At 44.6% G+C, this 27,254-nt stretch overlaps 1 long non-coding RNA gene across 4 annotated transcripts in view; it reads left to right on the top strand.

Moving 5' to 3' along the window:
- LOC137620702 (uncharacterized) overlaps positions 1-27,254 on the top strand; it is a 107,479-nt gene that overhangs the window by 1,570 nt on the left and 78,655 nt on the right. For 3 of the 4 annotated variants that reach the window (XR_011040098.1, XR_011040101.1, XR_011040097.1), the window contains exon 1: positions 5,128-5,257. The exons of the other annotated variant lie outside the window; for it this stretch is intronic. This is a non-coding gene — a long non-coding RNA (uncharacterized lncRNA). Of the gene's footprint in view, positions 1-5,127; positions 5,258-27,254 lie in introns of those variants that run through there. 4 annotated transcript variants of the gene reach the window in all.

Genomic DNA, 27,254 nt, shown 5'->3' with positions numbered 1-27,254 from the left:
ATGTCCTGTTGCCTTGAGGTTTTGTATATAAGGAGAGTGTTCCACAACAATATAACTCAGTCGTTTCCAATCTGCCTTTGATTTCACAACTCCTCTCTCGGCCCATCACATTGGTGACCCCGGAAGTCGACTCTCTTCCACCGCCTTCCACCCCCACCCCCTCGCCCCTCCATCGTTGGTACTATGACGGACTCTACGGCAGTTGGCGCTACGGCAGTTGGCGCTACGGCCTCTCCATTCAAACTTTCATCGTTTGCCAGCGGAGAGGCGTTTGCTTGGTTTCAGCGCGCAGAAGTCCAGTTTCGTATGAGGGGCGTGACTCGCTCAACCACCAAAGCGGATTATGTTCTCGCGGCGATACCCGAGGACACCTTCCCAGAAATATCCGACTGGCTTTGTGAACAAGGAGACACCCCAATAGCGTATGGCGACCTCAAATCATACCTTCTGCAGCAGTACTCGCCGTCGCCAGCCGCCCGTATAGCAAAGCTTTTTCAGCTCTCGCAACAACCGTTGGGGGACCAAAGGGCTTCGCTTGCCCTCAGGGAAATGACCAGTATCGCTCGCCTTCAACCGGCCGCAGACGGCTCTCCTCGTGAGGTGAACCTACTCCGTGCCCTTTGGATACGCTGTTTACCTGAACCTGTGCGCGCTGCCATACCCGATGTCGATAGTTTACCCATAAAGGACTTGATGACCAAAGCCGACGCCCTTATGGACAGCCACTTCAAGACCTCCATCAACGCCTCCACCCCTGACGACGAGGATGCCTATTCAACGTCAACCCAAGCTGACATGAATGCCGTAGGACATACACGCCTACCCCGTGACGTCCCGAAGCGGCGACAAAGCCGCCCACCACCCACCAATCGCTCGCGCCCCAACGAACGACTTCTACAGCCACTTACTACCTCCCATCCACCGCAGTTTTGCTACTACCACTTCAGATTCGGGGCAACCGCGAAGAAATGTGCCAAAGATTGTCAGTGGCCAAAAAACGTGTAAGTAGGCCATCGCTTGTGGCGGTGGCCTCCCATGTTTCTAATCTTTTCTTTTTACAGGATGCAAGAACGGGCGTGTGATTTTTGGTAGACACGGGTGCTTGTCGTTCTCTTTTGCCAAGGAAACTCTTCAAGGCACAACGTAGTCTGTCTACATCTGCCGACGTCCGCTTGGTAGCTGCCAACGGATCTGCGATACCCACCTACGGTTACGAGAACCTCACATTATCGTTCGGAAACGGTAAATTCAATTGGAAGTTTCTCGTTGCTGACGTCACAATGCCAATCCTCGGTGCGGATTTCCTCTCTCATTTCCACCTTCTGGTCGATGTCGCCCACCGACGATTGGTCAACGCAGACTCGTACTTGTCGACACCTCTTCAACCCGCCCCCTCTAACCTCGCTCTCCACATCAGCGCACCCACGGATGCCTACGCCCACCTCCTCACGTCGTACCCGGAAGTTTTCCGTCCAGAACTTCGCCAAACGCCCACGGTTCCTGCCAAGCACGGTATTTATCACCATATCAAGACGACGGGAGCCCCAGTCTTCGCAAAATTCAGACGTCTAGCACCGGAACGATTGGCAGCCGCCAAACAGACGTTCGCCGAAATGGAGAAAATGGGCCTTTGCCAAAAGGCCTCCAGCCCATGGTCGTCACCCTTACACATCGTTCTGAAGAAAGACGGCTCCCTCCGTCCGTGCGGGGATTACAGGCGCCTGAACATGCAAACAGAACCGGATCAGTACCCCCTCCCAAACATTGCCGATGTAACCTCCTACCTGCACAAAGCAAAGGTTTTCTCTACGCTCGACCTCCTGAAGGGGTATTATCAGGTACCTATGAACCCAGAAGACATCCCCAAGACCGCCATCACTACTCCGTTTGGCACATACACCTTCAATTACTCCTGTTTTGGCCTTCGTAATGCTGGGGCAACGTTTCAACGTCTCATGGATGGCATCTTAGGGGACCTCCCTTTCTGTGTATGTTATGTGGACGACATACTTGTGTTCTCCTCCTCAAAAGAGGAACACCTGCGCATCGTGCTCGACCGCCTGCAACAAAACGGCCTTGTAGTCCGGTACGACAAGTGTACCTTTGGCGCCAACGAAGTGTCGTTCTTAGGGCACCGTATCACTCCTGAAGGAGTCCATCCCCTCCCTGAGAAGGTAGCAGCCGTTCAGAATTTCCCCACGCCCTTGACCGTCAAAGCTCTGCAGGAATTCTTGGGCATGATCAACTATTATCACCGCTTTCTGCCAGCCATTGCCGCCACTCTTGCTAGCCTCTACGCCTCCCTCAAGGGCAAGCCAAAAGACTTGAAGTGGGGTCCCCTTCAAGAAGCGGCCTTCTGCAATGCCCCTCTCTTTCTCTCCACCGATGCCAGCGACGTCGCTATTGGTGCAGTACTCGAGCAGGTGGTCAAAGGCTCGCCCCGCCCATTGGCCTTCTTCAGCAGAAAACTGTCCAAGGCAGAATCGGGTTATTCTACCTTCGATCGAGAATTGCTGGCGGTGCACTTGGCTGTCCGTCACTTTCGCCATTTCTTAGAAGGTACGCCCTTCGTCATTCGCACAGACCACATGCCTCTGGTGCACGCCTTCACTCGACAGTCTGACGCCTGGTCCGCCCGTCAACGCCGACATCTCTCCGCCGTGGCTGAATACAATTGCACCCTCCAATACGTCCCTGGGAAAATGAATCCCGTTGCCGATGCCCTGTCAAGAAACACGTTGGCTGCCGTTCAACTGGGATTGGATTACAACGCCCTGGCTGAAGCCCAACGACAGGATCCAGAGTATCAAGCTTGTTGGACATCCTGCACGTCCCTCCGTTGGGAGGATTTTCCCCTCGAAAACTCCAACACCACCCTCCTCTGTGATGTCAGTACTGGTAGACCGCGACCTTGGATTCCTGCTCCCATGCGCCGACAGGTGTTTGATTTCATCCACGACCTTTCACATCCCTCGTGCCGTTCTACTGCACAGCTGCTGAAGGCAAAGTTCATTTGGCACGGCATTTCTAAGGATGCTAAGGATTGGGTCCGTGCCTGTACTTCTTGCCAAACTTCCAAAGTACATCGACACACGGATTCAGGAGTGGGCACCTTTCCTCAACCTCAGCGTCGTTTCGCACACATTCACGTCGACGTTGTAGGCCCCCTACCCACATCACAAGGACATCGTTACCTGTTTACCGTCATCGACCGCTCCACTCGTTGGCCTGAAGCCATTCCCATGGAAACTGCAACGTCCGCCTCATGTACATCTGCCTTACTCTCTGGATGGATTTCAAGATTCGGTATCCCTGAGCATATTACTTCTGACAGGGGAACCACTTTCACCTCTCAATTATGGACGCCATTAGCGAATCTCCTGGGCATCACCCTACATCACACAACGGCCTACAACCCCGCTGCCAATGGAATGGTTGAACGTTTTCATCGCACCCTCAAAGCAGCTTTGATGTCCCGCTGCAAGGATTGCAACTGGTTTACTCAGCTTCCCTGGGTCCTCCTTGGACTAAGGACCACTCCTAAAGACGCCCTCGACGTCTCGGCAGCCGAAATGGTGTATGGCGACCCGTTGGTCGTCCCTGCCGAGTTTTTTCCTTCTACAACCTCCTCCGACGATCTCCAGCGCATACGTCACGTCGTGGGAAAATTTACTCCGTGCCGCCAGACTTACAAGCCCCCAGCGAAGCATCACATACCAACGGACTTGCACTCTGCAACGCACGTCTTCCTCTGCAACGACACCAGCAAGCCACCGTTAACGGCCCCTTACACGGGACCTTACCTTGTGATCCGACGCAGTCCAAAAGCATTCCTCCTAAACATTCGGGGTAAAGAAGACTGGGTCTCCATTGATCGTCTAAAACCTGCTTATCTTCTGCCAGATGACCCGCCTACAGTTCGCCTCTCTAGATCAGGGCGCCCTATTTAACATGTACAGTATGTCATTTTTAGGGGGGGAGCCATGTACCAACCGTGTTTCACACAATTGTACATAATTCCTTTTGTATATATTATGGTTGTATCTTCGCTCTTCCCTCGCACTAAAACGAACATGTAAATTCAAGTCTGGTTTTTCCTCTGTGATTTTGTCTGTCTTGTGAACTTGTCATGTCCTGTTGCCTTGAGGTTTTGTATATAAGGAGAGTGTTCCACAACAATATAACTCAGTCGTTTCCAATCTGCCTTTGATTTCACAACTCCTCTCTCGGCCCGTCACACTACTCATTACATTATCTTGTGTTTTATGCATTTCTGACCTTGATTATTGAGGCAAACCACCCATTCATGAGATTTTGGATCCCCTTATATAAAGAGAATGATGGGGTAACCAGTGGGTAGGAAACCAGGATTTTTCGGGGGGGGGGGGGGGATTTAATAAATGCGTGATTTGCAGAAAAAATAAGGGTCATAAATGTAAAATAATCACATTAACCAGTTGGAAAAAAAAATGGTTCATGTAAGTGGCTGAAAACAGGACAAAATATGATCATTTAACATGTTTGAGATTTGTAAAAGGGTACAGAATCTAACAAACCCACCTAACCTAACCTAGTAGTTCCCAGGTCATAACCCCTAGCCAGGGTACAAGCCCTTCGGACCCCCCTTCCCATGTCTCAAACCTTCCCAGGTCACAACCCCTAGGCGTGGGGGGGGGGGAAAAGACCCAGGACCCCTTCAAAGGTCACAAACGAAAAGTAAATCACAAATAAATCCTTATACCATAAATCACAGATAATTCCTTACCTTTTTTTTTTTTTTATCCTTAGAGACATATAACACAATGAGCTTTTTAAAAATGTGCATCATTATTTCATGATGATTTCTTAATTTCACTTGAGTAACAATTGCCATACACAAAACGGAGAGCATTTCTATCGTAATCAATTGCCATTATAAATGAAATTACTCTAAATTTCGAAGTAGATTGTACTTCCCTTAGTTCCCTTTTTGGAGACGTCTTCATGTGATGGTGGTGATGGTGAAGTTGAAACCGAAGGGAAGGGTAGAAAAAAACTGGCTGTTGTTGAACAATATGTGGGAACTTATGAAGAAGTACTTGTAAGCTGTTACAGTAATTGGTTCAAAAAACTACCTTACATGTACGTCATTGTAAATGCACAGAAAGCTCCCTAAACCGATCGGAACCAGCACATGCGCAATAACTCCTTCCCTTTATCAGATGTAAACAATGGATTTGGAGTGAAAAACATACTTTCCAATTGAATCAACCGATACGTAAGTTATTGTGCTTCGGCCCCTATTAAACATATAGAGAAAAATACCAAACTCGCTAGCACTCTTCTATTTCTTATAGCGAATTTCAGTTTCACTAGTAATTAAAGTATTATATATTTACCTATTCCTCAATTGAATTTTGTATATAACTTTTTATATGCCATAAAAGGCAAGTGAATTAGTATTATATAATGAAAGTTAGTAATAAATTAGGGTTAGAAGACTCACCAATCATGCATTTACTGATATTCTGCTAAAAAACAAAAAAGAAAAAAAAAATCTTATGGTGGTGATGAGTGAAATAGATAGAAAATAGCATTGATTTGTTCCAACGCGATCTACAAACCTCGTAATCATTTAATATAGGAATTCGCCTCAGCTCAGCTGAAACGGCCGAAGAGAAAGAAAACCAGGCAGCTGTGCCGATTGGTTGGCTGCCGGTAGGGGGCGAAGCTCCCCCCCCCCTACCGCCAGCCCACTCTCCTCATTCACTCGTTTCAGCTCAACATGGATGGTTATGCTACTCTCCGCTCTCTACGCTTTAGCCTTTTGCCGCCTCTTGTACTTTTGTACTAGTGATTGTAATGGAGGAGAAAGTTACTCGTAAGATGCGATGTTGTGTAGGACGTGGCGGGTGCTGCAGTAGATGGCTTTCGTCACCTTCTGTAGACCCACACACGCTCTGCCCAACATGCAGGGGAAAACCTTGCTCTCAAGGTTCTCCTTGCTGTGAAAGTGAATCCTGGCCGCCCTTGCAGTGGCAAGCTTTTGAGAATCGACACAAATATCGCTAGAACCCTAAAGATTCTTCTACTTCGGAGAGCTCGCCTTTTTTGAAGAAGAAAAAGAGGGGGGAGCCGGTGCAAAGTGTGTCGTCGCAAGAAACTACCTCAGCGAAGTCTGCTCACGCCCTCTCCGAGTCGGAGGGTGTGAGTATGATTTTGGGAAGCTCGGATTCACAGCCAGTCGAGGATTTTTCGGGTTTATCCGGGGAAGCGGGTAACCTTAGTGCTCCCGCTACTTCGGCGATCTCTAGGGACACCCGACAGATTGTTTGACCGTCTGACACCGATGACGACACGATACCTGGTAAAATGGGGGAAATTTGGGAGTCTCTCGGATTATCAGGTAAGCCTGACTTGGATTTGTTAAAACACCGTTTAACTCTTTACTATTCTTGGTCCACCATTCTTGTACATCTAAGGATCGGTAAGGAAGTACTTGGAAAGTCATCAGGAAGAAGACCCCCAAATGATAAAGAATCGTGGTGGTGGAATGATGAGGTGCAAGAACGGGTAAAAACCAAGAAAGAAGCCAAGAAGAAGGCAGATCTATCAGGACAAGCGCAGGATAAAGAAAACTATAAACAAGCAAAGAAAGAAGCAAGAAGGGCAGTAGCAAAGGAAAAGGCAGAGACATTAAATGAAGTCTATAAAGAGATGGAAACACCAGAAGGAGAGAAGAAAATATTATGAATTGCTAAGCCCCGAGATGCTGCATCTAAAGACCTGACACAGATAAGGCAAATAAAAGATAGCAATGGTATAGTTCTAGCAGAAGATAATGATATTGAAAGAAGGTGGGAAACTTATTTTGAAGGACTATTGAATGAGGAGAACCCAAGAACAATTTGTTCCGTAACTGGAATACAAACACGCTATTTAATAGGGGTATTACTTTTGGCATAGCTGAAATGACGAGCCATTAATTTTTAACGAGAGTTTACTACCCACACCACTAGTTAGCAGGGGTTAGGGGAGGGTAGCTTGCTATCACCCCCCCCCACACACCTGTGCTTGAGCTCACTTTGCTCTCGGCTCGGATGGTGGTCGGACGTGTCCGCTCTCATCCTCGCCGTCATATTGGCAGCCATTTCATTGCTTTTGTTGTTTTCTTTTTCTAGTTTCTGTATATATGAAGTTGGCCTCTGCAATCATGCGCACCTGCCCTGGGTTTCCCGACTGCCCCTGTGGAACATTCATGTCGGCGGTCGAGACTGATGCTCACACCCTTTGTCCTTCTTGTAGGGGCCAACGGTGTGATAGTAACAAGTGTAGGGAGTGGTCTGCCTCCCAGTGGGAGAGGTTTTCGCGACGATGGAAAAAGTCCAAACGGGATATTTTTAAACATCTGACTTATTGGTAGTTATATATACAGTATAGTTTTACATCCCTGACGTCCGGCAGAAATTTCAAAACTCGCGGCAATTCGGTAGCCAGGTGTACCACCAGTGCACCCTCTAGCCAGGTACCTGGAACCATTCCAGTGATTCCTCAGATTTTCCCTTTTGCCACGCCGGCAACATCGTTGGATTTTTAAATATTAAACTTAGCTGGTGAATATATAAATAGCTGACGTCTCCGACGGTCGACAGATTCCAAAAACTCGCGAGCGATCGCCATGAAGGCTGCCGGGTGTGCCCACCAGCGCCGACTATCGGCCAGATACCGCATATACTTCTCAACCAAACCAGTTCTTCTCTGTCGGTGTTAAAGACAACACTGGTTCCGCTCGCGCTTGACCTCGAGTTTTTCTACCAATTGGTGAAGTACTTGGTTTTGGTTTTATTGCTTTCGCCGTGTTGGATTATTCAATACTATCTTCAAAAGAAATGCTTTTGAAAGGAGAGGAAAAGTTTTTGCCTTTGCTTTTTTGATCTCGCTCTGGTTTTTCCATAGAGAAAAGATGGCCGACCCTTCCCTCAGTGTACGGAAGTGTGTTAAAGGCTATTAGTAATTATTTTATCACTTTATAAATTATTGTTGATATTTATAGATTTACCTCTATATATTTTATATCTCACCCGCCTTTATTAGGCCTCTTCGATTAGCTTTCCATTTATACTAAACACCGAGATAAATTTTATGTTTTTATTTATAAGCGGCCTTTACCTATTCTTTGTAGGCGGTCCTGACTTGGAAAACGAAGTTAAACAATGTTGAGCCCATTCAACTTTTATTTTTGTTTACTGTAGATAAAAACAGTTGCTCTGTAAGAGTGATGAGATGAATATTTTTAGAAAATATTTTAAAATATTAAACTTAGCCGGTGAATATATAATAGCTGACGTCTCCGAAGGCTCGACAGATTCCAAAAACTCGCGAGCGATCGCCGTGAAGGTTGCGGGTGTGCCCACCAGCGCCGACTATCGGCCAGATACTGCATATACATGTAAACAGCTCCAGTTCTTCTCTGTCGGTTTCATCGACAAGTTGATTCCACTCGCTTTATGACCTCGAGTTTTCTACCGAATTGGTGAAGTACTTGGTTTTGGTTTTATTGCTTTCGCCGTGTTGGATTATTCAATACTATCTTCAAAAGAAATGCTTTTGAAAGGAGAGGAAAAGTGTTTTGCCCTTGCTTTTTTATCTCTGGTTTTTCCATAGAGTAAAGATGGCCGACCCTTCCCTCAGTGTACGGAAGTGTGTTTAAGGCTTTTAGTAATTATTTTATCACGTTATAAATTATTGTTGATAATTATAGATTTTCCTCTATGTATTTTATATCTCACCCGCCTTTATTAGGCCTCTTTGATTAGCTTTCCATTTATACTAAACATCAAGATAAATTTTATGTTTTGTTTATATGCGGCCTTTACCTATTCCTCCCCTAGTCCGAGATGTAGGCGGTCCTAACTTGGAAACCGAAGTTAAACAACGTTGAGCCCATCAACTCCTGTTGTTTTTGTTGGACAGTCACAAGGTTTTCAGTCCTTTCAGCAGCGACCTGACGTCGCTTCCTCTACTGCTACTGCTGCTCCTTTGCTTGTTGACATTGCCTGTCAAGCATTGCCGCTGCGGCAGGTCTCTCCTTTTCATGAGACTAGACAATTGTCGGACGAGGTTCCTTCAGATGAGGAAGTTGCTGATCCTCCTCCTACTGATATTCCTTTGGGGACTTTGTCAGACAGAGAGGAGCCTAAAGCTGCTCAGACCTCTATGGACTTTAAAAAAATCATGCTGATTTTTAAGGATCTTTTTCCGGTCCATTTTGTAACTGCTGCTCCTCGTTCGCCTTCGTCAGAGTTTACGCTAGGCCTAGCTACTTCTAAGCCGTCGTTTTCTAAGCTAGTGCTCTCTCGCTCTTCTAAGAGAGCTTTACGTTTGCTAGGCGACTGGTTGATCACCAGGAGGAGTTTGGGGGAGACAACCTTTGCTTTCCCTCCTTTTAAACTGGCTTCTAGAGCGAGCGTCTGGTATGACATGGGAGAAGTTCTCGGCTTGGGAGTTCCTGCCTCTGCCCAGGGAGACTCTCCCCGTCGCCTGGCCATGAGACGCTCCAAGATTTTATGGTCTGCTTCAGAGCTAGACCATCTCCTGTTAGGAGTTTTTTCGAGCGTTTGAAGTTTTTTTTTGTTGGTTGGTCCCTGGGAGCCTTAAGTCAGAAGGTCTCTCCAGCTGTCAATGTTTTGCTGTACAATTATGTCATGCATGAACAAGGCTATCAGGGATGGCTCCAATGATCTGACAGCCACGTTCACTGCAGGAACAAGGCTATCAGGGATGGCTCCAATGATCTGGCAGCCACGTTCACTGCAGGAGTACTTAAGATGTAAGTGCGCTCAATGTGTTCATTGTCAAGACAAACTTCACGATGAAGACTACCAAATCTGTCTTGGCAGCAGTAAGGTAAGGCGACTGGATGGTCTCTCTCGACCTTCAGGATGCATACTCCCACATCCCGATTCATCCAAACTTTCAACAACATCTGAGGTTTGTGGACGGGAAAGTAATGTACCAATGTCGAGCACTGTACTTCGGCCTCATTCCCGCTCCTCTTGTTTTTACAAGGCCCTTGCAAAATGTAGCAAGCTTTCTACATTTTTTGAGGATTCAGAGCCTCCCTTTATTTTGACGACTGGCTAATCAGGGCGTCGTCATTATATCACTGTCTGGAGAGCCTCTAATGGACATTAGCCCTAACCAAGGGAGCTAGGTCTCATAGTGAACGTAGAGAAGTCGTAACTTACAGTACCCCATCCCAGACTATTCTTTATTTGGGAATGGAGATACAGTGTCTGATTTTTCGGGCCTTTTCGTCTCCCACAAGAATGGAACTAGCTCTGTTAAAAGTCCTTCACTTGCAAGAGGAAAACAGTTGCTCTGTAAGAGTTTGAACTAGCCTCGTGGGAACTCTTTCATCGCTGGAGTATTTTATCTCTCTGAGGAGACTCAACCTATGCCCTCTCCAATTTCACCTAAACCATTGGAACAAGGAGAAGGGCTTAGAGAGTATCTCTTTCCCTATCTCCAACCCAGTCTAGACATGTCTGACTTGGTGGGACAGCAACATCAGACTTCGAGATGGTCGTTCTCTTGCGATCAAGAACCCAAACCATGTGTTGTATTCAGATGCTTCGGTTTGGGGTTAGGGAGCTCCACTGGACAGTCTGGAATGCTCGGGTCTTTGGTCCACGGATCAGAAGGAACTCCATTTAAGGCAAGTAACATCTCTCCTTTGGCGAGATTTGTGCAAGGAAAAATGAATGTCTTGGTGGACTGCCTCAGCAGAAGAGGACAAGTCATCTCCATGGAGTGGACGTTGCATAAGACTGTGTGCGAGAAGCTATGGATGACATGGGGTCAACCCACCATAGTTCTTTTTGCGACTTCTCTGACAAAGAGGCTCTCGACTTACTGCTTTCCAGTTCCAGATCCAGAGGCAGCCCACATAGACGCTTTCCTGCTGGACTGGTCTCACCTGGACGTTTATGCCTTTCCACCTTTCAAGATCCTATACAAGGTGCTGCAGAAGTTCACCTCTCACGAAGGGACCAGGTTGACATTGGTTGCTCCACTCTGGCCCGCGAGAGAGTGGTTCACAGAGGTACTTCTATGGCTGGTAGACGTTCCAAGGAGTCTGCCTTTAAGGATGGATCTCTTACGACAGCCCCACGTAAGGAGTCTTCATCAAAGCCTCCCCGCGCTTCGTCTGACTGCCTTCAGACTATCGAAAGACTCTCAAGAACTCGAGGATTTTCGAAGGAGGCAGCCAGAGCGATTGCGAGAGCCAGGAGAGCATCTACCATCAAGGTCTACCAGTCGAAGTGGGAAGTCTTTAGAGACTGGTGCAAGTCATCATCCATTTCCTCTTCCAGTACCTCTGTAGCCCAAATTATTATTATTATTATTATTATTACTATCCAAGCTACAACCCTAGTTGGAAAAGCAAGATGCTATAAGCCCAGGGGCTCCAACAGGGAAAAATAGCCCAGTGAGGAAAGGAAATAAGGAAATGAATAAATGAAGAGAACAAATTAACAATAAATCATTCTAAAATAAGAAACAACGTCAAAACAGACATGTCATATAATAAACTATCAACAACATCAAAAACAAATATGTCATAAATAAACTATAAAAAGACTATGTCCGCCTGGTCAACAAAAAAGCATTTGCTCCAACTTTGAACTTTTGAAGTTCTACTGATTCAACCACCCGATTAGGAAGATCATTCCACAACTTGGTCACAGCTGGAATAAAACTTCTAGAGTACTGCGTAGTATTGAGCCTCGTGATGGAGAAGGCCTGGCTATTAGAATTAACTGCCTGCCTAGTATTACGAACAGGATAGAATTGTCCAGGGAGATCTGAATGTAAAGGATGGTCAAAGTTGTGAAAAATCTTATGCAACATACATAATGAACTAATTGAACGACGGTGCCAGAGATTAATATCTAGATCAGGAATAAGAAATTTAATAGACCGTAAGTTTCTGTCCAACAAATTAAGATGAGAATCAGCAGCTGAACACCAGACAGTAGAACAATACTCAAAACAAGGTAGAATAAAAGAATTAAAACACTTCTTCAGAATAGATTGATCACCGAAAATCTTGAAAGACTTTCTCAATAAGCCTATTTTTTGTGAAATTGAAGAAGACACAGACCTTATATGTTTCTCAAAAGTAAATTTACTGTCGAGAATCACACCTAAAATTTTGAAAGAGTCATACATATTTAAAGAAACATTATCAATACTGAGATCCGGATGTTGAGGAACCACCGTCCTTGACCTACTTACAATCATACTTTGAGTTTTGTTAGGATTCAACTTCATACCCCATAATTTGCACCATGCACTAATTCTAGCTAAATCTCTATTAAGGGATTCACCAACCCTAGATCTACATTCAGGGGATGGAATTGATGCAAAGAGAGTAGCATCATCTGCATATGCAACAAGCTTGTTTTCTAGGCCAAACCACATGTCATGTGTATATAGTATGAAAAGTAATGGGCCAAGAACACTACCCTGTGGAACACCGGATATCACATTCCTATAATCACTATGGTGCCCATCAACAACAACTCTTTGAGATCTATTACTTAAAAAATCAATAATAATGCTAAGAAACGACCCACCCACTCCCAACTGTTTCAGTTTGAAAACAAGGGCCTCATGATTAACACGGTCAAAGGCAGCACTAAAATCAAGGCCAATCATACGAACTTCCCGACCACAATCAAGGGATTTCTGTACAGCATTGGAGATTGTAAGAAGGGCATCACATGCTCCAAGGCCTTTACGAAAACCAAATTGCAAACTAGGGAAGAGATGATTACCTTCAGCAAACCTATTAAGACGTTTTGCCAGAAGACGTTCAAAAACTTTAGATAATATGGGAGTTATGGAAATTGGGCGGTAATCAGTGGGATTTGAGCTACCACAAACACATTTACATAGAGGAGTAACATTACCAATTCTCCAACTAGTGCTAAAAGCTCCTCTTCTTGCTAACTTGCGCAAAATAACAGATAACTTTGGAGCTAAGAAATCTGCTGTCTTTATAAAAAACAAAGGAAAAATACCATTTGGGTCTACACCTCCATAAGCATCAAGGTCCATCAACAGAGCTTTAATCTCACGAGATCGAAAAGCTAAACTAGTTAGTTTAGCCTCAGGAAAACAGGAATGAGGAAGTTCAAGTTTTTCATTACTCTGTTTACTGTCAAAAACATCAGCCAAAAGGGTTGCCTTTTCCTTTGGACAGTGAGTGACTGAGCCATCTGGTTTAAGTAAAGGAGGAACTGTTGCATCTACACCAAAGAGTGCAGATTTAAGGGTCGACCACCATTTATGTTCCTGAGTTGTACCAGAAAGGGTTTCTTTTATGGTTAAATTGTACTCCTTTTCAGTTGAGGCATAAACTCTCTGAGCAAAAGCTCGAAGCTGAGTATAGTTGTTCCAGGTCAAATCTGATCTGTTACCCTTCCAAAGTTGATAGGCCTCCTGCTTCTCCAAAAAAGCACGTCTACAATCATCATTGAACCACGGTTTGTCCTTCACTCGGTACCTTAGCACACGAGAAGGGATACGCCTATCAATTATGTTGACTAAATTCTCATTCAAAGGGACAACAGGATCTACACTATTATATAATTGTGACCAATTCAAGAACAAAAGATCATGTAAAATCCCATTCCAGTCTGCTTGGGATTTCATATAAATTTTACAAGAATATGATATATCAGGGACAGGCTGCTCAGTCTTCACTAATAATGAAATCAAGGCATGATCAGATGTCCCGACTGGAGAACCAACCTTACCAGTTATAACGCCAGGGGAGTCAGTGTATACAAGGTCCAAGCAATTACCAGACCTGTGAGTAGCTTCATTTATGATTTGCTCACAGCCTGATTCAGAGGCAAAGTCTAAAGCTCTTAAGCCATGGCGATCGGTAGGAGAGATAGAACTTAACCACTCCCTATGGTGAGCATTAAAATCACCAACAAAGACAAAAGAAGCCTTTCTATCATCTTCTTGTATCTTAGCCATAATGGTAAGAAGACAATCGAAGATAGAATCATCCATGTCTGGATTCCGGTAGATCGAACATAAATAAAAGTTGTTATGCCTGCCACAAACTTTTATTACCTGAATCTCATGACATCCACATTGATAGCAGGACTTATGAGAAGCAGGGTACTCGGTCCTAATATACACCGCCATTCCCCTGGCCCTAGGGATGGCATCACGTTTCAACATTATTGGCTTCTTAAAACCAGTTATAAGGAGCTCAGATGAGTGCCTCATATTAGAAACCAAAGTTTCTGAGCACAAAAGAATATCATACTGTCTGGACGCAACTGTAAGGTCTTGGATATTTGCATGAAGACCACGAATATTGCAATACAGAAGACGACATTGACGAAATCTAGGACGTACTGGTCCCGGATTTCGCTCAATGTCTCCAGACAGCATAAGAATTAATAGAAATAAAAAAGAGACAGCATACTTAAAAACTAGATTAACAAGAATTATAACAAAAACAATACGTACAGAATTATAAACAAAGTGATTGATGATACCCATAGACTATAGTAAAAAGTCGGAAAAACTGGTCAACATGGAGGAGCCGATACACCATGCAAGGCTAAATACCCTCCAGGATAGCCACTTCTACTGAAGGGAGGACAGTAAGGATGGTTTTGAGAAGAAAAATAATCAGAAAAAGGAAAAGACAACCTCTTGATAAACCACCAGGCATCCATGGCCCTTCTATTAAGCCTGCCCAACACACCATTTCAAAAAAACAAGAGGAAGAAAAAAAAAATAAGATAGAATAGTGTGCCTGAGTGTACCCTCAAGCAAGAGAACTCCAACCCAAGACAGTGGAAGACCATGGTACAGAGGCTATGGCACTACCCAAGACTAGAGAACAGTGGTTTAATTTTGGAGTGTCCTTCTCCTAGAAGAGCTGCTTACCACAGCTAAAGAGTCTCTTCTACCCTTACCAAGAGGAAAGTACACTGAACAAATTGCAGTACAGTAATTAACCCCTTGGGTGAAGATGTGTTAAGTATCTCATTGTTGTCAGATGTATGAGGAAAGACGAGAATATGTAAAGAATAGGCCAAACTATTCTGTGTAAGTGTAGGCAAAGAAAAAATAAGCCGTGACTAGAGAGAGGGATCCAATGCATTACTGTCTGGCCAGTCAAAGGATCCAATACCTCTCTAGTGGTAGTATCTCAACGGGCGGCTGGTGCCCTGGCCAACCTACTACCTCAAAAATTGCAGACTTTCTCCTGCATCTGAGAAATGTTCGCTCCCTCTCTGCTCCCACTATTAAGGGCTACAGGAGCATGTTGGCTTCTGTGTTCAGACATAGAGGCTTAGATCTGTCCAATAATAAAGATCTTCAAGATCTCCTCAAGTCCTTCGAGACCTCTAAGGAGCGTCGTATGGCAACTCCTGGATGGAACTTAGATGTGGTCCTAAGGTTCCTAATGTCCGACAGGTTTGAGCCATTACATTCAGCCTCCCTGAAGGATCTCACCCTCAAGACGCTTTTTTTGGTGTGCTTGGCTTCGGCTAAAAGGGTCAGTGAGATCCATGCCTTTAGTAAAAACATCGGCTTTTCTACAGATAAAGCCACATGTTCGCTTCAGCTTGATTTCTTGGCCAAAAATGAACTGCCTTCTCGTCCTTGGCCTAAATCTTTTGATATACCTTGCCTATCAGAGATCGTAGGCAACGAGCTTGAAAGAGTACTGTGCCCAGTTAGAGCTCTTAAGTTTTATTTAGTTCGTACCAGATCTTTACGAGGTGGATCTGAGGCCTTATGGTGCTCCGTTAAGAAGCCCTCATTGCCTATGTCTAAAAATGCTTTATCGTATTTTATTAGATTTTTAATCCGAGAGGCTCATTCTCACTTAAGTGAAAAAGATCGTTGTTTACTTAAGGTCAAGACGCACGAAGTAAGAGCGATAGCAACTTCCGTGGCCTTTAAGCAAAACAGATCTCTGCGTAGTATTATGGACGCGACCTTTTGGAGGAGCAAGTCGGTGTTCGCTTCATTTTACTTAAAAAACGTCCAGACTCTTTATGAGGACTGCTACACACTGGGTCCATTCGTTGCAGCGAGTGCAGTAGTGGGTGAGGGTTCTACCACTACATTCCCTTAATTCCAATATCCTTTTAATCTTCTCTTGAAATGTTTTTAATCTTGTTTTGGGTTGTACGGAAGGCTGAGAAGTCTTTCGCATCCTTTTTGATTTGGCGGGTGGTCAAATGTCGTTTCTTGAGAGCGCCCAGATTAAGGGTTTTGATGAGGTCCTATTGTATGGGTTGTCGCCCTGGATATAACAGCTCCTGGGAGTCTTTCAGCATCCTGAGAGGACGGCTGGGCTTCGTGAGGAAAGCGGACTAACAAGGCAGAGTAATCGTCAGAGTCAGCTTCCTTACCAGGTACCTATATTTATTTGGGTTTTGTTATGATATAACTGTCAAAAACTCTAAGCATATACGCCTTTATTGTATTAATACTGGTCTCTACCCACCACCATAGGTGTGAATCAGCTATTATATATTCACCGGCTAAGTTTAATATTTAAAAATGATATTTTGATTATAAAATAAATTTTTGAATATACTTACCCGGTGAATATATAAATTAAAGGCCCTCCCTTCCTCCCCGATAGAGACCCAGCGGAATGAGAAGAACTGGAGCTGTTTACATGTATATGCGGTATCTGGCCGATAGTCGGCGCTGGTGGGCACACCCGCAACCTTCACGGCGATCGCTCGCGAGTTTTTGGAATCTGTCGAGCCGTCGGAGACGTCAGCTATTATATATTCACCGGGTAAGTATATTTAAAAATTTATTTTATAATCAAAATATCATTTTAAGAAATTTATTCTTTGAATAGTCTTCGTGCTGTTTTTCAAAGATGAACTAATGTTTGGTTTATTTATGCTACGCAGTTTGCGCTCTATCGTTACGATAGAGAAAGAGAGAATCACGGTTTCACTTTGCAGAAAGAGTAAATCGATTTTGACGTTTTGTTCATTCTTCTGTCAAACTGAAGTTTTTTAGATACTAATTTAAAGAAACATGTTAATTTTCAATTTCTTAGTCCTTTCAGTTTTTTCCTTTAGTCAAATAACCTGTTATTGACGAAGAGTGAGTGAGCCCTTCTCGTGTGAGTGACGAGAGAGAGAGAGAGAGAGAGAGAGAGAGAGAGAGAGAGAGAGAGAGAGAGAGAGAGAGAGAGAACGATCCGATCTTTATTCTCGTCCCAAGTCTCTGTACAAGGAGTTTGGGAGCGAGTAATGTTGTTCTCGATTCAGATTTTTGCTCTCGTCCCAAGTCTCTGTCAGGGAGAGAGGATAAAACGTTTTAATTTTTATTCTCATCCCAAGGCACTGTACGGTGAGAGATTGAAAACGTAGTCCTTAGTGAACTAGTTTTTAGTCTCATCCCCAGTCACTGATCTTTTTAGCTTTATATATTTCCGTTTTATTCGATATATATATATATGTTTATTGATTTTTGCATGTGTGTTACATTTTGTACTAATGTGCTTACATTATACGACTTATTTCTCAATTCTAACCTTTTGATTTAAGGGAGAATTGTGTGCTTCAGGTAGAAATCAGCTTTATTCATGTCTAATGTGAAATTATTAAAAAATGCGATATCAGTGAAGAAAGTGCAAAAACATGTTCTGTGTTGCGGAGGGTTCGTTTGTTCGTGCTTGTCGCTTCCCTAGTCCGAGACCTCTTTCAGGCTCCTCTGCACCAGGGAGAAGGAATGTCGTAGGACCTAAGGGAGTGAGGGGTGTAAACCAACGAACAGACGTTCCCTCAAAGGTATCAGACGTTGCTCGTCAAGCACGTCCTTGCCATAAGTCAGGAGAGTCGAAGTTTCTCCTTGTCTTCCGATGATTCGTCTCTTTAAAAGCCTGGGCGTAAGGTTTCGAGACGGTTGAAACGTTTATTAGTTCCTTCAGAACAAGTTCAACGTCCTAGCTGTAGTCATCATGAGAGTCCCGTTCATAGCGATGACTTTCATGTACAGACGTTTCTGCCACAGACTCGACGTGACGTTGAGCGGTACACACCGTAGACACAACGTGACGTCGAGTGTCAGTCACCGTAGTCACGATATAGCATCGATCAGCAGTCACCGCTGTTACTACGTGACGTTTGAACGTCAGCCACCGCAGTCACAAGTGGATCCGAAATTAAGTGTTTTGCAAGATATGCTGTTAAAGCTTTCTTCTTTAATAGAAGCTTACGATCCTGTTCCTGTGCGAAAGGATCCTTTGCTTTTTGTACGTCACGGTTCTGGGATACGTGATTCAGGTCTTCATCGAGCTTTGTTACGCCACGCTGACGTTATCCCTAGTGACAGCTTTGCTGTTAAACGAGATGCAGTGCATAAATCTCTATGTAACTTTGATCACTTTGAACGTCAGCCACTGCAGTCATAGCGTGACGTTGAGCTGCAGACACCGCAGACACGACGTGACGTTGAGCGGTAGACACCGTAGACATGACGTGACGTCGAGGGTCAGTCATCGTAGTCACGATATAGCATCGAACAGCAGTCACCGCTGTTACTACGGGACGTTTGAACGTCAGTTACTTCTGTCACGACGTGTAGTAGAATAACATTCTCTGCAGTCACAACGTGACATCGACCCTCCAACTTTAACTTCTGTTCATATACAAGTTGATGTAGCCTGTCAGGCTTTTCCTTCACGTCATTCTGAATATAAATCTCCTTCTTGCAAGACTTAAGATTTATCAGATGATGTGCCTTCTGAAGAAGTTGATGACCCCCTTTCAACTAATGTACCTTTGGGGAGTCATTCAGAAGAGGAGTATCCTAGGGTGGTCCAACAATCCCTTGTTTTATAATTATGATTTTCTTTAGTGAAATTTTGTCCTACTCGTTTTGTAAGGGCTGCTCCGCCATCTGAGTTTACTCTTGGTATGACTTTCTTCGACTCCTACATTTACGAAGTCAGTTCTCTCTTGTTCTTCCAAGAGAGCCATGCTCTTACTGGGAGACTGGTTGGAATCCAGGAGAAGTTTAGGAAAGTCTGCTTTTGCTTTTCCTCCTTCTTAATTAGCTTCTCGCTCGAGCGTCTGGTGTGACACAGGAGAAGTTCTCGGTTGCGGAGTACCTGCCTCTGCCCAGGGAGACTTCTTAAGCCTAGTGGACTCTCCTCGTCGTCTAGCCATGAGACGCTCCAAGATTTTATGGTCTGCTTCAGAGCTAGACCATCTCCTGTTAGGAGTTTTTTTCGAGCGTTTGAAGTATTTATTTGTTGGATTGGTCCCTGGGAGCCTTAAGTAAGAAGGTCTCTCCAGTTGTCAATGTATTGCTGTACAATTATGTCATGCATGAACAAGGCTATCAGGGATGGCTCCATTGATCTGGCAGCCACGTTCACTGCAGGAGTACTTAAGATGTAAGTGCGCTCAATGTGTTCATTGTCAAGACAAAGTTCACGATGAAGACTACCAAATCTGTCTTGGCAGCAGTAAGGGAAGGCGACTGGATGGTCTCTCTCGACCTTCAGGATGCATACTTCCACATCCCGATTCATCCAACTTTCAACAACATCTGAGGTTTGTGGACGGGAAAGTAGTGTACCAATTTCGAGCACTGCTTCGGCCTCATTCCTGCTCCTCTTGTTTTTACAAGGCTCTTGCAAAATGTAGCAAGCTTTCTACATTTTTTGAGGATTCAGAGCCTCCCTTTATTTTGACGACTGGCTAATCAGGGCGTCATCATTAAATCGCTGTCTGGAGAGCCTCTAATGGACATTAGACCTAACCAAGGAGCTAGGTCTCATAGTGAACGTAGAGAAGTCGTAACTTACAGTTCTCCATTCCAGACTATTCTTTATTTGGGAATGGAGATACAGTGTCGAATTTTTCGGGCCTTTTCGTCTCCCACAAGAATGGAACAAGCTCTGTTAAAAGTCCATCACTTGCAAGAGAAAAACAGTTGCTCTGTAAGAGTTTGAACGAGTCTCGTGGGAACTCTTTCATTGCTGGAGTAGTTTATCTCTCTGAGGAGACTCAACCTTTGCCCTCTCCAATTTCACCTAAACCATTGGAACAAGGAGAAGGGCTTAGAGAGTATCTCTTTCCCAATCTCCAACTCAGTCTAGACATGTCTGACTTGGTGGGACAGCAACATCAGACTTCGAGAAGGTCTTTCTCTTGCGATCAAGAACCCAAACCATGTGTTGTATTCAGATGCTTCGGATTTGGGTTAGGGAGCTCCACTGGACAGTCTGGGATGCTCGGGTCTTTGGTCCACGGATCAGAAGGAACTCCATTTAAGGCAAGTAACATCTCTCTTTTGACGAGATTTGTGCAAGGAGAAATGAATGTCTTGGTGGACTACCTCAGCAGAAGAGGACAAGTCATCTCCAAGGAGTGGACGTTGCACAAGACTGTGTGCGAGAAGCTATGGATGACATGGGGTCAACCCACCATAGATCTTTTTGCGACTTCACTGACAAAGAGGCTCTCGACTTACTGCTTTCCAGTTCCAGATCCAGAGGCAGCCCACATAGACGCTTTCCTGCTGGACTGGTCTCACCTGGACGTTTATGCCTTTCCACCTTTCAAGATCCTATACAAGGTGCTGCAGAAGTTCACCTCTCACGAAGGGACCAGGTTGACATTGGTTGCTCCACTCTGGCCCGCGAGAGAGTGGTTCACAGAGGTACTTCTATTGCTGGTAGACGTTCCAAGGAGTCTGCCTTTAAGGATGGATCTCTTACGACAGCCCCACGTAAGGAGTCTTCATCAAAGCCTCCCCGCGCTTCGTCTAACTGCCTTCAGACTATCGAAAGACTCTCAAGAACTCGAGGATTTTCGAAGGAGGCAGCCAGAGCGATTGCGAGAGCCAGGAGAGCATCTACCATCAAGGTCTACCAGTCGAAGTGGGAAGTCTTTAGAGACTGGTGCAAGTCATCATCCATTTCCTCTTCCAGTACCTCTGTAGCCCAAATTGCAGACTTTCTCCTGCATCTGAGAAATGTTCGCTTCCTCTCTGCTCCCACTATTAAGGGCTACAGGAGCATGTTGGCTTCTGTGTTCAGACATAGAGGCTTAGATCTGTCCAATAATAAAGATCTTCAAGATCTCCTTAAGTCCTTCGAGACCTCTAAGGAGCGTCGTATGGCAACTCCTGGATGGAACTTAAATGTGGTCCTAAGGTTCCTAATGTCCGACAGGTTTGAGCCATTACATTCAGCCTCCCTGAAGGATCTCACCCTCAAGACGCTTTTTTTGGTGTGCTTGGCTTCGGCTAAAAGGGTCAGTGAGATCCATGCCTTTAGTAAAAACATCGGCTTTTCTACAGATAAAGCCACATGTTCGCTTCAGCTTGATTTCTTGGCCAAAAATGAACTGCCTTCTCGTCCTTGGCCTAAATCTTTTGATATACCTTGCCTATCAGAGATCGTAGGCAACGAGCTTGAAAGAGTACTGTGCCCAGTTAGAGCTCTTAAGTTTTATTTAGCTCGTACCAGATCTTTACGAGGTGGATCTGAGGCCTTATGGTGCTCCGTTAAGAAGCCCTCATTGCCTATGTCTAAAAATGCTTTATCGTATTTTATTAGATTTTTAATCCGAGAGGCTCATTCTCACTTAAGTGAAAAAGATCGTTGTTTACTTAAGGTCAAGACGCACGAAGTAAGAGCGATAGCAACTTCCGTGGCCTTTAAGCAAAACAGATCTCTGCGTAGTATTATGGACGCGACCTTTTGGAGGAGCAAGTCGGTGTTCGCTTCATTTTACTTAAAAAACGTCCAGACTCTTTATGAGGACTGCTACACACTGGGTCCATTCGTTGCAGCGAGTGCAGTAGTGGGTGAGGGTTCTACCACTACATTCCCTTAATTCCAATATCCTTTTAATCTTCTCTTGAAATGTTTTTAATCTTGTTTTGGGTTGTACGGAAGGCTGAGAAGTCTTTCGCATCCTTTTTGATTTGGCGGGTGGTCAAATGTCGTTTCTTGAGAGCGCCCAGATTAAGGGTTTTGATGAGGTCCTGTTGTATGGGTTGTCGCCCTGGATATAACAGCTCCTGGGAGTCTTTCAGCATCCTGAGAGGACGGCTGGGCTTCGTGAGGAAAGCGGACTAACAAGGCAGAGTAATCGTCAGAGTCAGCTTCCTTACCAGGTACCTATATTTATTTGGGTTTTGTTATGATATAACTGTCAAAAACTCTAAGCATATACGCCTTTATTGTATTAATACTGGTCTCTACCCACCACCATAGGTGTGAATCAGCTATTATATATTCACCGGCTAAGTTTAATATTTAAAAATGATATTTTGATTATAAAATAAATTTTTGAATATACTTACCCGGTGAATATATAAATTAAAGGCCCTCCCTTCCTCCCCGATAGAGACCCAGCGGAATGAGAAGAACTGGAGCTGTTTACATGTATATGCGGTATCTGGCCGATAGTCGGCGCTGGTGGGCACACCCGCAACCTTCACGGCGATCGCTCGCGAGTTTTTGGAATCTGTCGAGCCGTCGGAGACGTCAGCTATTATGTATTCACCGGGTAAGTATATTAAAAAATTTATTTTATAATCAAAATATCATTTTAAGAAATTTATTCTTTGAATAGTCTTCGTGCTGTTTTTCAAAGATGAACTAATGTTTGGTTTATTTATGCTACGCAGTTTGCGCTCTATCGTTACGATAGAGAAAGAGAGAATCACGGTTTCACTTTGCAGAAAGAGTAAATCGATTTTGACGTTTTGTTCATTCTTCTGTCAAACTGAAGTTTTTTAGATACTAATTTAAAGAAACATGTTAATTTTCAATTTCTTAGTCCTTTCAGTTTTTTCCTTTAGTCAAATAACCTGTTATTGACGAAGAGTGAGTGAGCCCTTCTCGTGTGAGTGACGAGAGAGAGAGGAGAGAGAGAGAGAGAGAGAGAGAGAGAGAGAGAGAGAGAGAGAGAGAGAGAGAGAGAGAGAGAGAGAGAGAGAACGATCCGATCTTTATTCTCGTCCCAAGTCTCTGTACAAGGAGTTTGGGAGCGAGTAATGTTGTTCTCGATTCAGATTTTTGCTCTCGTCCCAAGTCTCTGTCAGGGAGAGAGGATAAAACGTTTTAATTTTTATTCTCATCCCAAGGCACTGTACGGTGAGAGATTGAAAACGTAGTCCTTAGTGAACTAGTTTTTAGTCTCATCCCCAGTCACTGATCTTTTTAGCTTTATATATTTCCGTTTTATTCGATATATATATATATATGTTTATTGATTTTTGCATGTGTGTTACATTTTGTACTAATGTGCTTACATTATACGACTTATTTCTCAATTCTAACCTTTTGATTTAAGGGAGAATTGTGTGCTTCAGGTAGAAATCAGCTTTATTCATGTCTAATGTGAAATTATTAAAAAATGCGATATCAGTGAAGAAAGTGCAAAAACATGTTCTGTGTTGCGGAGGGTTCGTTTGTTCGTGCTTGTCGCTTGCCTAGTCCGAGACCTCTTTCAGGCTCCTCTGCACCAGGGAGAAGGAATGTCGTAGGACCTAAGGGAGTGAGGGGTGTAAACCAACGAACAGACGTTCCCTCAAAGGTATCAGACGTTGCTCGTCAAGCACGTCCTTGCCATAAGTCAGGAGAGTCGAAGTTTCTCCTTGTCTTCCGATGATTCGTCTCTTTAAAAGCCTGGGCGTTAGGTTTCGAGACGGTTGAAACGTTTATTAGTTCCTTCAGAACAAGTTCAACGTCCTAGCTGTAGTCATCATGAGAGTCCCGTTCATAGCGATGACTTTCATGTACAGACGTTTCTGCCACAGACTCGACGTGACGTTGAGCGGTACACACCGTAGACACAACGTGACGTCGAGTGTCAGTCACCGTAGTCACGATATAGCATCGATCAGCAGTCACCGCTGTTACTACGTGACATTTGAACGTCAGCCACCGCAGTCACAAGTGGATCCGAAATTAAGTGTTTTGCAAGATATGCTGTTAAAGCTTTCTTCTTTAATAGAAGCTTACGATCCTGTTCCTGTGCGAAAGGATCCTTTGCTTTTTGTACGTCACGGTTCTGGGATACGTGATTCAGGTCTTCATCGAGCTTTGTTACGCCACGCTGACGTTATCCCTAGTGACAGCTTTGCTGTTAAACGAGATGCAGTGCATAAATCTCTATGTAACTTTGATCACTTTGAACGTCAGCCACCGCAGTCATAGCGTGACGTTGAGCTGCAGACACCGCAGACACGACGTGACGTTGAGCGGTAGACACCGTAGACATGACGTGACGTCGAGGGTCAGTCATCGTAGTCACGATATAGCATCGAACAGCAGTCACCGCTGTTACTACGGGACGTTTGAACGTCAGTTACTTCTGTCACGACGTGTAGTAGAATAACATTCTCTGCAGTCACAACGTGACATCGACCCTCCAACTTTAACTTCTGTTCATATACAAGTTGATGTAGCCTGTCAGGCTTTTCCTTCACGTCATTCTGAATATAAATCTCCTTCTCGCAAGACTTAAGATTTATCAGATGATGTGCCTTCTGAAGAAGTTGATGACCCCCTTTCAACTAATGTACCTTTGGGGAGTCATTCAGAAGAGGAGTATCCTAGGGTGGTCCAACAATCCCTTGTTTTATAATTATGATTTTCTTTAGTGAAATTTTGTCCTACTCGTTTTGTAAGGGCTGCTCCGCCGTCTGAGTTTACTCTTGGTATGACTTTCTTCGACTCCTACATTTACGAAGTCAGTTCTCTCTTGTTCTTCCAAGAGAGCCATGCTCTTACTGGGAGACTGGTTGGAATCCAGGAGAAGTTTAGGAAAGTCTGCTTTTGCTTTTCCTCCTTCTTTATTAGCTTCTCGCTCGAGCGTCTGGTGTGACACAGGAGAAGTTCTCGGTTGCGGAGTACCTGCCTCTGCCCAGGGAGACTTCTTAAGCCTAGTGGACTCTCCTCGTCGTCTAGCCATGAGACGCTCCAAGATTTTATGGTCTGCTTCAGAGCTAGACCATCTCCTGTTAGGAGTTTTTTTCGAGTGTTTGAAGTATTTATTTGTTGGATTGGTCCCTGGGAGCCTTAAGTAAGAAGGTCTCTCCAGTTGTCAATGTATTGCTGTACAATTATGTCATGCATGAACAAGGCTATCAGGGATGGCTCCATTGATCTGGCAGCCACGTTCACTGCAGGAGTACTTAAGATGTAAGTGCGCTCAATGTGTTCATTGTCAAGACAAAGTTCACGATGAAGACTACCAAATCTGTCTTGGCAGCAGTAAGGGAAGGCGACTGGATGGTCTCTCTCGACCTTCAGGATGCATACTTCCACATCCCGATTCATCCAACTTTCAACAACATCTGAGGTTTGTGGACGGGAAAGTAGTGTACCAATTTCGAGCACTGCTTCGGCCTCATTCCTGCTCCTCTTGTTTTTACAAGGCTCTTGCAAAATGTAGCAAGCTTTCTACATTTTTTGAGGATTCAGAGCCTCCCTTTATTTTGACGACTGGCTAATCAGGGCGTCGTCATTAAATCGCTGTCTGGAGAGCCTCTAATGGACATTAGACCTAACCAAGGAGCTAGGTCTCATAGTGAACGTAGAGAAGTCGTAACTTACAGTTCTCCATTCCAGACTATTCTTTATTTGGGAATGGAGATACAGTGTCGAATTTTTCGGGCCTTTTCGTCTCCCACAAGAATGGAACAAGCTCTGTTAAAAGTCCATCACTTGCAAGAGAAAAACAGTTGCTCTGTAAGAGTTTGAACGAGTCTCGTGGGAACTCTTTCATTGCTGGAGTAGTTTATCTCTCTGGGGAGACTCAACCTTTGCCCTCTCCAATTTCACCTAAACCATTGGAACAAGGAGAAGGGCTTAGAGAGTATCTCTTTCCCAATCTCCAACTCAGTCTAGACATGTCTGACTTGGTGGGACAGCAACATCAGACTTCAAGAAGGTCTTTCTCTTGCGATCAAGAACCCAAACCATGTGTTGTATTCAGATGCTTCGGATTTGGGTTAGGGAGCTCCACTGGACAGTCTGGGATGCTCGGGTCTTTGGTCCACGGATCAGAAGGAACTCCATTTAAGGCAAGTAACATCTCTCTTTTGACGAGATTTGTGCAAGGAGAAATGAATGTCTTGGTGGACTGCCTCAGCAGAAGAGGACAAGTCATCTCCAAGGAGTGGACGTTGCACAAGACTGTGTGCGAGAAGCTATGGATGACATGGGGTCAACCCACCATAGATCTTTTTGCGACTTCACTGACAAAGAGGCTCTCGACTTACTGCTTTCCAGTTCCAGATCCAGAGGCAGCCCACATAGACGCTTTCCTGCTGGACTGGTCTCGCCTGGACGTTTATGCCTTTCCACCTTTCAAGATCCTAAACAAGGTGCTGCAGAAGTTCACCTCTCACGAAGGGACCAGGTTGACGTTGGTTGCTCCCCTCTGGCCCGCGAGAGAGTGGTTCACAGAGGTACTTCTATGGCTGGTAGACGTTCCAAGAAGTCTGCCGTTGCGGATGGATCTCTTGCGACAGCCTCACGTAAAGAGATTTCATCAAAGCCTCCCCGCGCTTCGTCTAACTGCCTTCAGACTATCGAAAGACTCTCTTGAGCTCGAGGGTTTTCGAAGGAGGCAGCTAGAGCGATCGCGAGGGCTAGAAGATCCCTACCATCAGGATCTATCAGTCGAAATGGGAGGTATTTAGAGACTGGTGCAAGTCCTCCTCTATTTCCTCTTCCAGTGCCTCTGTAGCTCAGATTGCGGATTTTCTGCTTTATCTGAGAAACGGTCGCTCCCTCTCTGCATCCTACATCAAAGGCTACAGAAGCATGTTAGCTTCTGTTTTCAGGCATAGGGGTTTAGATCTTTCTAATAACAAAGATCTCCAAGGCCTGCTTAAGTCTTTCGAGACTTCCAAGGAGCGTCATATTTCGACTCCTGCTTGGAACTTGGACGTGGTCCTACAGTTCCTTATGTCAGATAGGTTTGAACCATTAAATTCAGTCTCCCTGAAGGATCTTACCCTCAAGACACTTTTTTGGTGAGCTTGGCTTTGGCTAAAAGGGTTAGTGAGATACATGCTTTTAGCAAGAACATCGGCTTCTCCTCTAATAAAGCAGTATGTGCTCTTCAACTTGGTTTTTTGGCCAAGAGTGAACTTCCGTCTCGTCCTTGGCCTAAATCATTTGAAATCCCCAGTCTTTCTGAGATTGTGGGGAA

This window comes from Palaemon carinicauda, chromosome 27 (genome assembly GCF_036898095.1).
Source record: "Palaemon carinicauda isolate YSFRI2023 chromosome 27, ASM3689809v2, whole genome shotgun sequence".
NCBI lineage: Eukaryota > Metazoa > Arthropoda > Malacostraca > Decapoda > Palaemonidae > Palaemon > Palaemon carinicauda.
The sequence above is the reverse complement of the archived record's forward strand: the minus strand, read 5'-3'. Positions and strand labels throughout refer to the sequence as shown.